Raw genomic sequence first — 12,495 nt, forward strand, 5'->3', positions numbered from 1 at the left:
GGAAAACTAAGAAGTAAGTTTCCTTGGAATTATGTTGCAGACTAGATTTGCAATCCACCATGGTTGAACTATAAGCCAAACAAGCTAAAAGGCAGGACAAAACAGCTGGACAGTGCATAATATCGGTATCAAACACATCAACTAGAGAAACACGATCAACTGAACCCTATCATAAATACAATCATCCTTTAAAAAAAGAATCAGAACATCATTCTTTAAACACTAAATATAAGAAAGTTCCAAAAACCAGACAATGGAAGTCAAAATGAAATGGTAGTGTATAAGTTAAGTGATACTTTATTAATCCCACAAACAGGGAAATTCCACCTCTGCATTTAACCCATCCGTGAAAATGAAACACCACATACATACACTAGCGAAAACACACACACTAGGGGGTAGGCCTACTGCCGGTAGGCGGCCCTATTCACGGCACCCGGGGAGCAATTGGGGGTTAGGTGTCTTGCTCATGGACACCTCATTGACGGACTGTCGGCCCTGGGGATTGAACTGGCAAACTTCCGGTCACAGGGCCAGTTCTCTAACCTCCAACCTGCGCCTGCCCCCTCAGTCGTGTTATTAGTGTTATACAGACCATTAGTCACAGAGCTAAAAGACCATAACAACCAGAACAAACTAAATACATGCAGCAATATTAAACGTACCGTAGCATGAAAATACTATAGAATGAGATTAGAAAAAACCCTTTTGAGGTACTTACCAAACTGGTCTTCACTCTACTTTAACATTCATTGTTGGAGTTATTAACTGTATTAGTAAGCCTTGTTACTTTAGCCATGTTTACTAAACCTTGAACCTGAAGTTTTTGATAGGTGTTTTTGAAATGTGGGAAAATGTTTTAAAGCAAAGTGTTATTTCTGCCTTGCAACAGCTGCTCCATCAGTCAAGAGCATTTTCCCCAGCACCCTGAGCCAGTACTGCACTGCTTGATTGGCTAAGGGCAGTGCACTGAATCTGATGGAGAGTTAGTAATTCTCAAGGTGATGTGATCAGCTTGCTGCAGCTCAGAGACAGAGATCATGTTGATCAGGTTGCGGCTGTAGTAAATGTGATTTATGAACTGGAATTCATTTTTAGATATAGATCAAACAAAAACCATAACTAATTAGTAGAGTAAATTTAGCTTGTGGAAACCGGAAACACACCAAGTTCTATATAGTACAGAAAAGTGTTCTGTCCCTTGATGCTATAAAGAACCAGCTTTTCTGTAAAGAACTGTATACAACTGTTTCACCAGGTAAGAACAACTGTTTCACCAGGTAAAGAACCTTAAGATATTCAGTTGTCTTTCGGATTATGATGATTCTATATATAACCAATGCCTTTACTAAGGAACCCTTGACGAACTCTTATATTTAAATGTCTAGGCTGTGCTGTTAGAAATAAAGGTTCTGTGCTGGTATGTTTTTCATTCATCAAGGTATTTAATGGTGTAAATGTACCCTCAAAAGTTCAACAGTGGTTTTAAAATCCAGTTGTATACCTTAAATAGTTTTTTCCCAGTGGAAAAGCATTTGTACCTTTTTATTACCTCATGTTTTCAAACAGAACAGTAAAGAGCATGGAGATGAGACAGGTGTGTGGAGTCAATACAACTTGGAAAATATCATTTCAGTGGATTATGCTACAGTTATGTTCCCTGACTAACGGTACTGAGATGTACCCTTGAGGGTACCACGCCAGTGACAATAGGGGCACTGCCCCAGTGACAGTTTTGTACCTTTTTTGTGTACCTTGTGTACCTTTTTTTTTTTTTTGTACCTTGAGTGTAGAATGGCTGTGAAAATAGGTTATTGCAATTGGCAGCTTGGAATTCCATGAATCTAACTAATCTAAGTGCCACTCTTGAGTGATTGACTTGAAGCCTGGTCTGGTGATTAACCTGAAAAGGGGTGAACTTGATGGTGTTGATAGTATAGCAATGATGGGAGATGATAGAGCTTGGTTTGGTGATGAATTATGGATCAGAGGATAAGGAACTGTAGGACCCTGAGGGAGTCGATCAGTATCTCAGCAAGATTAGAGAGGTGTACTGAGGTAGGTTTTCCAAATTGGTCTGTCTTGCTATGCTTGCTTTGTTTTCTTGGGCGGAGTAGTGCAGGATTGATTGGCTAGATGATCGATGATGGTGGGAAAAGTCAAAATTGGTGGACAAAGAATTCTGAGGAGTCTTTTGTGAATACAGTGAAGCAAATGAAGCTCCTTCAGGCAGAAACACTGATGTGCACAGCCTGGTGTGCTAATCATTAAGGACTAATTACTCAAATAAAATATTCAGTGTTTGCATGGCATTCTAAAACTGTCTGCATCGTTTGTACCTTGACATTCTTGACAAGAATAGTGATGCTGAATGTTTGACCTCTGAATTTTTTCAAGCTTCCAATAGCTGAATAGCAATTTGGGCTGTTATGTACGTCTTTTGTGAATAGCCCAGAACTGTCTGTGGCAGAGCGACCACTGTGACCACAGCAGCCAGCAGAGCAGCCATGTGGAAATAGCCTTTGTTGGAAACAAAGTATTAAGGCCTATATGATGGGAAGCAAGTGTCCCTCTTTTTTAAATAAAAGACTTTTATGTAGAAAGTTTCAAAGTATCACTCTCCAGTCCATAGAAAACAAGTAATATCTACTTATTCACCAATTCAAGCTGAAGTTATAAGGAGTGTTTCAGCCTAGACTACATTTTGAATGAGGCACAACACAGAGCAACCAATTAGAACAGAGATTATTTACATATGTGTTAAAGAGCCCATATCCTGCATTTTTCTTGTTTTTTCTTGTTTTTTCTTTCAATGATTCTGTAAAAAAAAGGTCCATCCCTTGTAATTAAACATGCTTGTTTTGTTACTGCTCTTCAAAGAATGATTTATATAAATGACCTCTCTTCTAATTGGCTGACCTGTATTGTGCCTAGCTCTAAAAACTGGGCTGACATCTCCAAACCTCAGCATGAGAGGGCAGGGCCAAACTTACTGTAGACTGAATAGGCAGAAATATGTAAATGACTTTTTTTCTGTGACATAACATCAGTGAATTCAAAACAGGCTATTTTTGCAGCTTAGTTTTCATACAAAAATGACATGGACTGGGGAGTGACAGTACAATTTGAAACTTTAAGTGTTTACATACTACATCAAAATCTTTTACGTCCAAAAAGTGAGGAAGATTCAGTTTTCCCTGAAATAGGCTCTTAAAAAGCACAATAACAAAAACAATTTGTGTTGTTTATCTCTAAGGGGCAAAGAGAGGTTGAAAATGGTCATGCAAATATGAATTATGACTGAAAACAAGCAAAGCAGATTGAAAAACCTGTATAAAGTAACAGAATAACAAACAGCAGTCCTGCAAACTGACTACAAATTCACTGACAGAGGACCTGACAAGACAAAAGGTTGTAGAATAGTTTAGGCATGTCCCATCTTTCAAAATCAGTTATTATGCAGTTGATCAAAACTTCCATTCAAAAGATCCTCACCAGTCATATTAACCATTTGATTTGTTTATTTTAATAAAAATAATTACTGTGATGTAGATTTTGTATTATATAAAACAGACACCAAAGCATGTTTTAGATGTCTTGTTTATCATTTCAAGCAGTTTTGGGAACATCAAGAAAATATTAAGTGATAAACAAAATATTGCCTTGAGATATTATTACCACTTCTGGATACTGATTTTATTGCAACAGCCTTCTGTGCATCTTTCTGGACACGTCTCAAATGTCATGATTGTTGTAGAGCTTTCTATGGAGAGTTTGAATTCTACGAAGTTGCACAGTGCTAGCTTCATATTCCAGTTGAATCCCTTCATTTGATTGATGCCGTTTCTACTATAGAGCAGAAAGCATGTCTTTATAATGAAATGTAAATTCCTCTATACCTTTCACCATCTCATACTGTGCATATTTGAATCATGAAGTCTGATGCTCTGTGATGTAATCTGGATTCAAAATCACAGTGAAGCTTATTAGCAGACAAATTCTATTCCAGCTTAGTCAGGGATGTTATTTACATATCTGATCAGAGGCACAGTGCAAAAAAAAAGATTTATTCCTTGTATGTAGAATGAGACAGTGTTGAGAGAAACAGCAGAGGAAATGACGAATTCATGAGAGATGTCTTTCCTGCACTGCGTTTTCAGTGTGTAGATGGTAACTTTCAACACCCCCACCACCCCCATCAAAACACCCCCTCCCCAAAGAAAAGAAAGAAACTGCCTCATTAAATCTTTAAAACCTTGGGGACCCACAAAAAGTAGACTGTTTCAGCCCGAGAGGTCTGATAGCAAACTCTTGGTTCATTAGAAAATATTTACATCCCATCCTTTTCTTTTCCTGTTGGTATAATTAAAGAGCTGACAGTGACCCTGCAATCCCTCCCCCTTTCCACATCTCCTTAAGTGGGCCTGCGTTTAGTATGCATGTGAGGGTGCAGCCTGCGACTCCCTTTTACTGTCGGATATGATGCAGGGGGGGGAACTGAGTGTGACCTTCACAGGGGAGCCGGCAGTGGATTACGGCTGAATAATGAGCATGTTGACTCATCTGTGCCTGAGTTGGCTCTCCTAGACTAAGTTTAAAACACTGTATTCAACCAAGCTGTGAACAAGGATTTGTAAATAATATGATGAATGATGAATGAATTAACATGGGTGGCTTCATAAAAATGAAGTCTTATGAATTTCGCAGCAAATTTGTACTTTTTTTTTTTTTAACACGTTAGCAAAAATCTCATTCAACTTAATGAGAAACTGCACCACACAAAGTTTTTTGTCAAAATACTTAAACTGACATTGCGAAATTAATTTCAAATAAAACTCATTGTGTCAGGTGATGTTAATTAGCTACAATAACACAGTCCAGCTCAGTAGCGTAAAGCTGTGGTTACTCTAATGCAAATCTGACTGGCGGAAAGCCAGTTCAATTCAATTCAAAGTTTATTTGGATAGTGCGTTTTACAACTGACATTGTCACAAAGCGGCTTTACAAGTGAGGACAACTTCGTAAGAGCAAGAGGATGAAACTTTGAGCAGAACCAAGACTCAAAGTGGGAGCCTATCCTGCTCTGGTCGACACTGGATAGCAAAACAGCATCACCACAAAACAATATAAGTTATGTAACAGTTAGGTAAACTGGAGATGCTAAATTGCCCCTAGGTAATGTTGTGGCAAAAGGTTAGGTATTTTTACAAAACCAGTAGTTCACATTAATTTGAATGGGATTTCTGCAAACACTCTGTAAAGGCCAAACCTCACTATAAAAGAATGCATCCAAAAAACCACAGAGGGGCCAGAGGGTGCAGCGTATCCATGTGTCAAATATAGGTAAGGAAAATATAGGTAGATAAATGCATAATAGATCTAGTGAGACACACATTCAAGATTGAATCAACAAGACAGCTACAATTACAGCAAATCACTAAAGACCAAATTGACATGCCTAAAATGTCCTTAATATGGAGTGATGCATTTAAGCCTTTCTATATTAATTGATGTAATCTTTTATAGCAGGCGGACACAGCAAAGCAGCAGCAGCATGCACAATGTTTTGTTTGTTATACTGTATACCTGCTACCTGCCACTACAGAAGTGTGCTCTCACTGTCAGACAAAAACCTTATAAAATGAAATGACTTATAAAATGAAACAACATATGCTGGCTTTATTTATTTAAAACATGGCTTTATTTGTGACTACATAACTATGCTGGTCTACGCTGGTTTTTCTAGCAGGGTGCTGTTTATGAATTATGTCAAAAACTGAAAAACAAAAATAAAAAAGGTTTGTTCAGAGAATGATGATGTATAAAGTAGTTGGTTTAGTGCAGCATGAATATAGGATGATGGGACATTACCTCACCAAATGGCAACCTGACTCCAGGCTTGGGATCATAGATAGGTCAATTATTAAAATGCTGTTCTGTCTTATTGCTAGTACTGTTTTATATACTGCATTTCTAGAGATGATGCAAGATATCCAGAATAGGGAGGCCTTTGGCCCAAATGAACAGGCTGTAACACTGCATAATGATACATGTAGGTGTGAGCAAATCCTTACACTTTACATGTTATTGGAATATGCAGGAGCGATAAGCGTAGGACTCTGATATATAATCTAGCACAACATTATCAGCTCACCAGATATTGCTTCAAAATTGGCTGGTAACTGTTATGTGTTTGTGCTTCACACCAGGGGACCCCACACACGCACGCATGCACACAGGGGACAGGGAAAGGACAAACCCAACGAATTAACGTCGTACACGAGACCGCACCACTAATAGAACTGAGGGCTCCTTCACGAGATTACAAATTCCCCAGGCCTGTCAACAAAGCACCTGCTTGCAGCTAGACGTTAATTTGTTTTGACATGCTTTATAATTTAATTCCACCACAGAATTAACTTCCAATCCGAAAAGCTATTAGCCCGGGAAATGTCCGGCGGACTCCTGCGAGCTGGCTCCCAGGTGAGCTGCTACGCTTTAACACCCAGCACGTCTGAATGGGTTTCATTGTGCTTCGGAGGACTCAAAGCCAGGGCAGGCCTTTGAAGAAGTCCCGAATAGCTTGTGTGGAGTGCAGTGGAATTGCCTCTACTGATGTGGTGCAGCTTCTTTTCACCTCTGCACTAATGGTAACAATCAGAGGCTTCATCCCATGTGGACTTTGATGAAACTGTGCATTATCTAGTATGAAGCTTGTTACAGTGTCTGAGGAGAGAGTCAACTGTGAGGGCATACTCTCCACTCATGGCTTTTTTTTGTTGGCCATCTAATTGCCTGGTTTGTTAGACCCCTTTAAAACAGAAGTGTGTTCAAACTTTCAAAAGTGCTATATGGAAGCCACAGGCGGTTACCTTACACTAGACCTATAATGATAATGTAGTCATAGTTTCTCAATGTAAAATAGCAAAGATCTTTGGGGTTTCATCATCTACGGTACATAATCATTAAAAGATTCCAAGAATCTGGACAAATATCTGTATGCAAAGGACAAGGCTGAAAGCCAGTATTTGCTGGCTGTGATCTTTGGGCCCTCAGGCATTAAAACCAGACATGATTATGTAGTAGAAATCACTGCATGGACTCAGGAACACTTCTGAAAACCACTGTCTGTGTAAACAGTTCATCGCTGCATCCATAAATACTAATTAAAATTCTGAAATGCAAAGAGGAAACCATATCTACACAGGATCCAGGAATGCTGCCACCTGGGAAGTGGAAATGTGTCCAGCAGTCCGACAAATCAACATTTGAAATTCTTTTTGAAAATCATGGACATTGTGTCATCCAGGCTCCTACATGACCACTCAACTTGTTATCAGGGCACAGTTCAAAAGCCAGTATTCATGATGGTATAAGGGTGCATTAGTGCACATGGCATGGGTGATGTGCACAGCTGTGAAGGCACCGTTAATGCTAAATGATATATACATGTTTTGGCAACATGTGCTGTCATCCAGATGATGTCTTTTTCAGGGAAGATCTTGATTAATTCAGTGACAATGTCAAACCACATTCTCAATGTATTACAGCAGCATTGCTCTGTATTAAAAGAGTCTGGGCACTAATTTGGCCTGTCTGTAGTCCAGACCTGCCACCACTGAGAACATTTGGCACATTATAAAATGAAAAATATGACAAAGGGGACCCCGAACTGTTGAGCAGCTGAAGTCCTATATCAAACAAGAGAGGGAAAACATTTCACTTTCAAAACTACAGCAGGTGGTCTCCTCAGTTCCCAAATGCTTACAGAGTGTTGTTAAAAAGGAGTGATGAAAGCGGAAAACAGGCCCCCATCCTAACTTTTTTGAAACATGTTTTTTGCATCAAATTAAAAATGGGCATATATTTTTCAACAAAACAACAAATATTTCTCAGTTTCAACATTTGATATATTGTGTTTGTAGTATTTTCAGTGACATAGGGCTTAAATGATTTGCACATCATTGAATTTTGATTTTGGTTACATTTTGCACAGTGTCCCAACTTTTTGGTAATGGGGTCATATAAAGGATAGTTCAAAAATGGTCATGTAAAAATGAATTATGACTGTTTTTCAGCCAAATGTCATGAATGGGAAAGGAAAACAAGAAAATACAATGCACAACAATGTGCCCTTTAATCAAGCTAAATGGCAGTCATTAGTAGCACACAGGTGCTTACAGTATATTTTGCACATCACATGCACATTTCTGCCATTTTTAGTGTGTGAAAGCAACATCTCTTTCACAACAAGAGTCTGATGGATATTCCTATTTATACTTCAGAGTGTTTCAGAATGTTTTAAATGATATGCATGATTTTCTATTGTTCTAGCCCAAGTCCATTTTTATTTTTTGCCACTTGAAAACTCTCTCACTAGTTGATTAATCATCAGAATAATCATAGATTACTAAACTAGTAATTTAATCAGTAGAGACAGCCCTATTTCCAACAGTAAAGCAGTGTTACATTTTTCACTGAATTCAATGAACGAGTACAGGTAGAGTGACTATATTGGTAAATTCCAATAAATACCAGTAAATTGTGAGCTGATGTAAAAAATAGCATCAGATTGACAGTGGGTGTCTGTCTATTTGTTCTTACTTTTACTTTCAAATGCCAGCAGGAATGAAAGATTTGGTCCTGGGTAGCTTGAAATACATCACTGCAGAGGAGAAGTGTTGGAAGTGGTGATGAGAATAGTGGTACCCTCCAATTTGAATTATGACCATGTTATGACTTTCAGAGTATGAGCTTTGGATTTAGAGAGGGAAAGAAGCTGACTGATTAATTGATTTTATTGATTGGAGGACTGACACGGTAGGATCTCCTCATCATCTGGATGTTTCTTCAGCCTTCAGCCAGCAGTTAGGTAAGTCTACACTTGGCTATGCAGTCTTTTCCCATATTACAGTTAGATATTGCTTGAATTTCCTCCACTGAGCAGCTGCAGGTGTGTTTGGATTTAATTTACAGTGCAAAAAAAAGAAGGAAGAGAAAAAAGATTTGAGCATGTGATTCTTTTTTTTCTCTTCCTCAAGGCATCTTGAAAGTCCAGATGGAAGAGGTCTTACATACTGATGGAAATCTTCTCAGCCTTGTCCATCTGGTCTGTGTTCTCAAGAGTCTGTTGCTTGGTGGCAACTAAAGATACTGTAGAAAATATATATTGCTTACTCTATGCACAGAAGGTTTAGGTTACCTTCTGAACTCTGAATCCAGTGCTGTAATCGTTGATGGGCTGAGAGTCAGAATGAAGGTCTGAGTTGGGAACTGATCTCTATGGATGCTCTGACATAGCTCAGCAAGGCATCTGCAGTGAGAATTTAGCCATTTCACATTCACCCACTACTCAGCTGTCAAAGCAACAGTACAATGCCAGCTTGTCTGATTTCTCACTTCAGCATGGCTCCCAACAATATTCCTTTAGAAAAGAATTGAGGGCTTGAATGGTTTTTCTTGGATCAATCATGAATGTAGGCTACTGCATTGTGATAAGCAGGTCGAGAATGGCGGTTCTTTCTGTAACTGAGAATCTGACTTCTCACAGCACATCCAGTGAATTTCAATAAGCTTGAGCTCTAGCTGTGGTGGGGAGAAGGCAGGGAGTGCATTTTGAAGGGCAAGGAACATGCTGAACTTGTCATAGTGCAACCACAGCTATAACTATCTGTGAAAGCAGACTTGAGCAGGGTGATTCACTGAGAGCCCAGAGTGAACACTTTCAGCAGAACATTAATCATCAAAGTACAACACTAAACTTTGTTATACAGCAGTTTTTTGGATTTGTTGCAACTGGGATACAGACATATTTAGGTATTTATTTGCAGTAGATTAATGTTTTACATATTAACTCTCTACTTTTATATTTTTATTTTATTTAATTTTAGAAATTTTGAATACCCCCTTGTTAAAATCTGCAATTAATATGCATGCAAGCCCACGATGGCCAAGCAAAATGCAGTGAGGAACCCTCTGAGCATTCTAATGATTTCTGGAAAATAAAAAAAAATACATGTCTGTAATGCAATGCATTAATCATGCTTGATGTATTTAAACTCTGGAAAAAGTTGTAGTACTACTCTTATTTCAATGTCAAGTTTTGGTTGGACAGAAAAGGATACATTCTTGAAATGCCCAGTGGAAACTTTGTTCACTCAGGATTTTTTTTCCATGTTATCTAGGTAGATACAGATCTCCAATTGGTTAGGCCTTCAGAATTCAAAATAACAGAAACAGTCATCTCCTAGATTGGAAGTCCTAGATACGTCACTGATTGCATGCATGTGTGATAGCATGAACAATGGATTTCAGTCAGATGTTAGACAACTGCAGTAATTCTATTCCAGGGCTCTTTGTTAATAGAGTGGTTATAAAACAATAACATACAAAGTAAAATTGAGATCAGTATGTATGCTGCAGGCTTCAAATAAAACATGGAGTCTCTAGTACAAGCTTCAAATATCTGCATTTAATCTACAACAGTCTAAAAGCTTGACTTAGCGCTAACATACTGCTACAATCCCATAGGTGTGACAGCAGAAATTAGCATCATTGTAGAGGTACCCTCATTTTTGTTAGATCTGACGGTTGTGCACATGGAATTGGAGTTTTTTTTAAGGTCTTTTACTTAAAGGTGCACCATTCTGCGTACTGGTAGATGTCTAGTGTGTGTTTCTGAGTAAGTGTGAACACACATCCAGAATGAAATTCATTTAGCTAATTTTAGATGTAACAAATTTTTGAAAGGAGTAACATCTGATATTTAATGGAAAATACACATCTATGTCTCTAAGTGTTATTAATTGTAACATATCCTACCTATTTCTGTGCAAAGCTCTCTCACAGCAACATATATCAGGAAAAAATGAAACTTCTTGAAAGTTGTCTATCACGCATTTTGCTTTATAATACCTTATGTATGTTTATTTGAATAAAATGGCAGGTTGTTACACAAACAAACAAAAATCTACCAATTTCCAGTTTTGTTAGATCAAGTTTTTTACATATGAAATTAAATGTAACAATGACTTTGTGAAATCACATAATTAATGCAGAATAGAGGATCAAAAGACCAAGTATTTGTCTGGGGATTCAAGAGCTACATATAGTAGCATGATAGTTTTTATATCTTAGGATCTCGCTCACCAAAGCTGAGCTGTCTTGACATCTCAATATCCTATAATGTTGGTTTCAGGTAATTTTATAAAAACCTCTCACACAAATATTACATCCAATATTGACACTCATATATCATGCTGCTTTGACAAGACGCAAGCAGAGGCCTTGAAAGTCATCACTCACATGTAGGTAAACCCACTGGATATGAAATATTCAACACCAGAGGACTGTACAGAAGTGAAGAAGTGGTATAATTCCAGCATAGCAGATGTACTGTAAAAAGAGTCCAATATTAGCAGGCCACACAGTCGACAGTGTGGTAGCCAAATATTCCATGGGTCAGTCTTTTTCTCCCTGGCCAGGGAGAGTCCATAGTCCAGAGGAAATTATGAAGGACTGGCATCCCCTGTTCCCTCCTGACATGACCCCAGGTCTCCAATGGTCAGCCTGTGATGGTGTAAGATGTGAAAGGCCAGAACAGAGAGCTTGGCATTGTCCTACACAGATAGACCTGTCCTGACCATATAGTCGCATTTTTGTGCGGAAATGCAAAGCTAGTTATATGCATTTTGATCAGGTAGTGCTTGTCGCAGTGAAAGACTCTGTATGATAAAAAGGAGACTGTGGAAAAATAAGAGGCAGAGATAGAAATACACTTCAGTCAATAGCCTTTCCCTCCCTGTCCATGGCTTTACACCAAACAGGGATTTCAGAGTCAGTATTACATTTGTTTTTTTGTTATGCATGAAAGGCACTGCATCTTATTGATAAACCACTACATGTCTAAGACAAAAAAGGTGGCTTATTTAAAGGTGCAGTATGTGAGATTTTGGGGGATCTATTAGCAGTGTTCCACACCTTGTTTTCTTTAGCATATAATCACCTGTAACTAAGAATTATTGTGTTTTTTTTTCTCTTTTTCTTCTTAAGCTTTTTTAGCTTAGTACGAACATTTCTGCAGGAAGACATGTAGGGAGCAGATGCTCTTAAATAGAGGCTGTCATGGCTACACTCACATTACAAGCCTCATTGCTGAAATCCAATTTTTTTTTTTGCTCAGATCCAATCTCTCTAACATCATGGTTCACACACTCTTCACACTCGAATCTGTCATTAATGTGAACAAATTGGAGTCCTGAAACGACCCGCATGCACACATCCTAATCAGTAATGTCACGTGACTGAATCACATGCACCATGAATAGCAAACAAACTAAGCAGCAGAAGAAAACCTGACGCCCACTGTAGTTTCTTCTACACACGTGAAAAGGGAGGGGTGAGGGAGGGTATTCAGTACTTAATCTGTAACCTCATTGCTAGAAGCCACTAAATCTTACGCACTGCACCTTTAAAAGTTGAAATGAGTCAGAATAG

The sequence above is a fragment of the Pygocentrus nattereri genome, chromosome 17, assembly GCF_015220715.1.
Source record: "Pygocentrus nattereri isolate fPygNat1 chromosome 17, fPygNat1.pri, whole genome shotgun sequence".
In the NCBI taxonomy this organism is placed as follows: domain Eukaryota; kingdom Metazoa; phylum Chordata; class Actinopteri; order Characiformes; family Serrasalmidae; genus Pygocentrus; species Pygocentrus nattereri.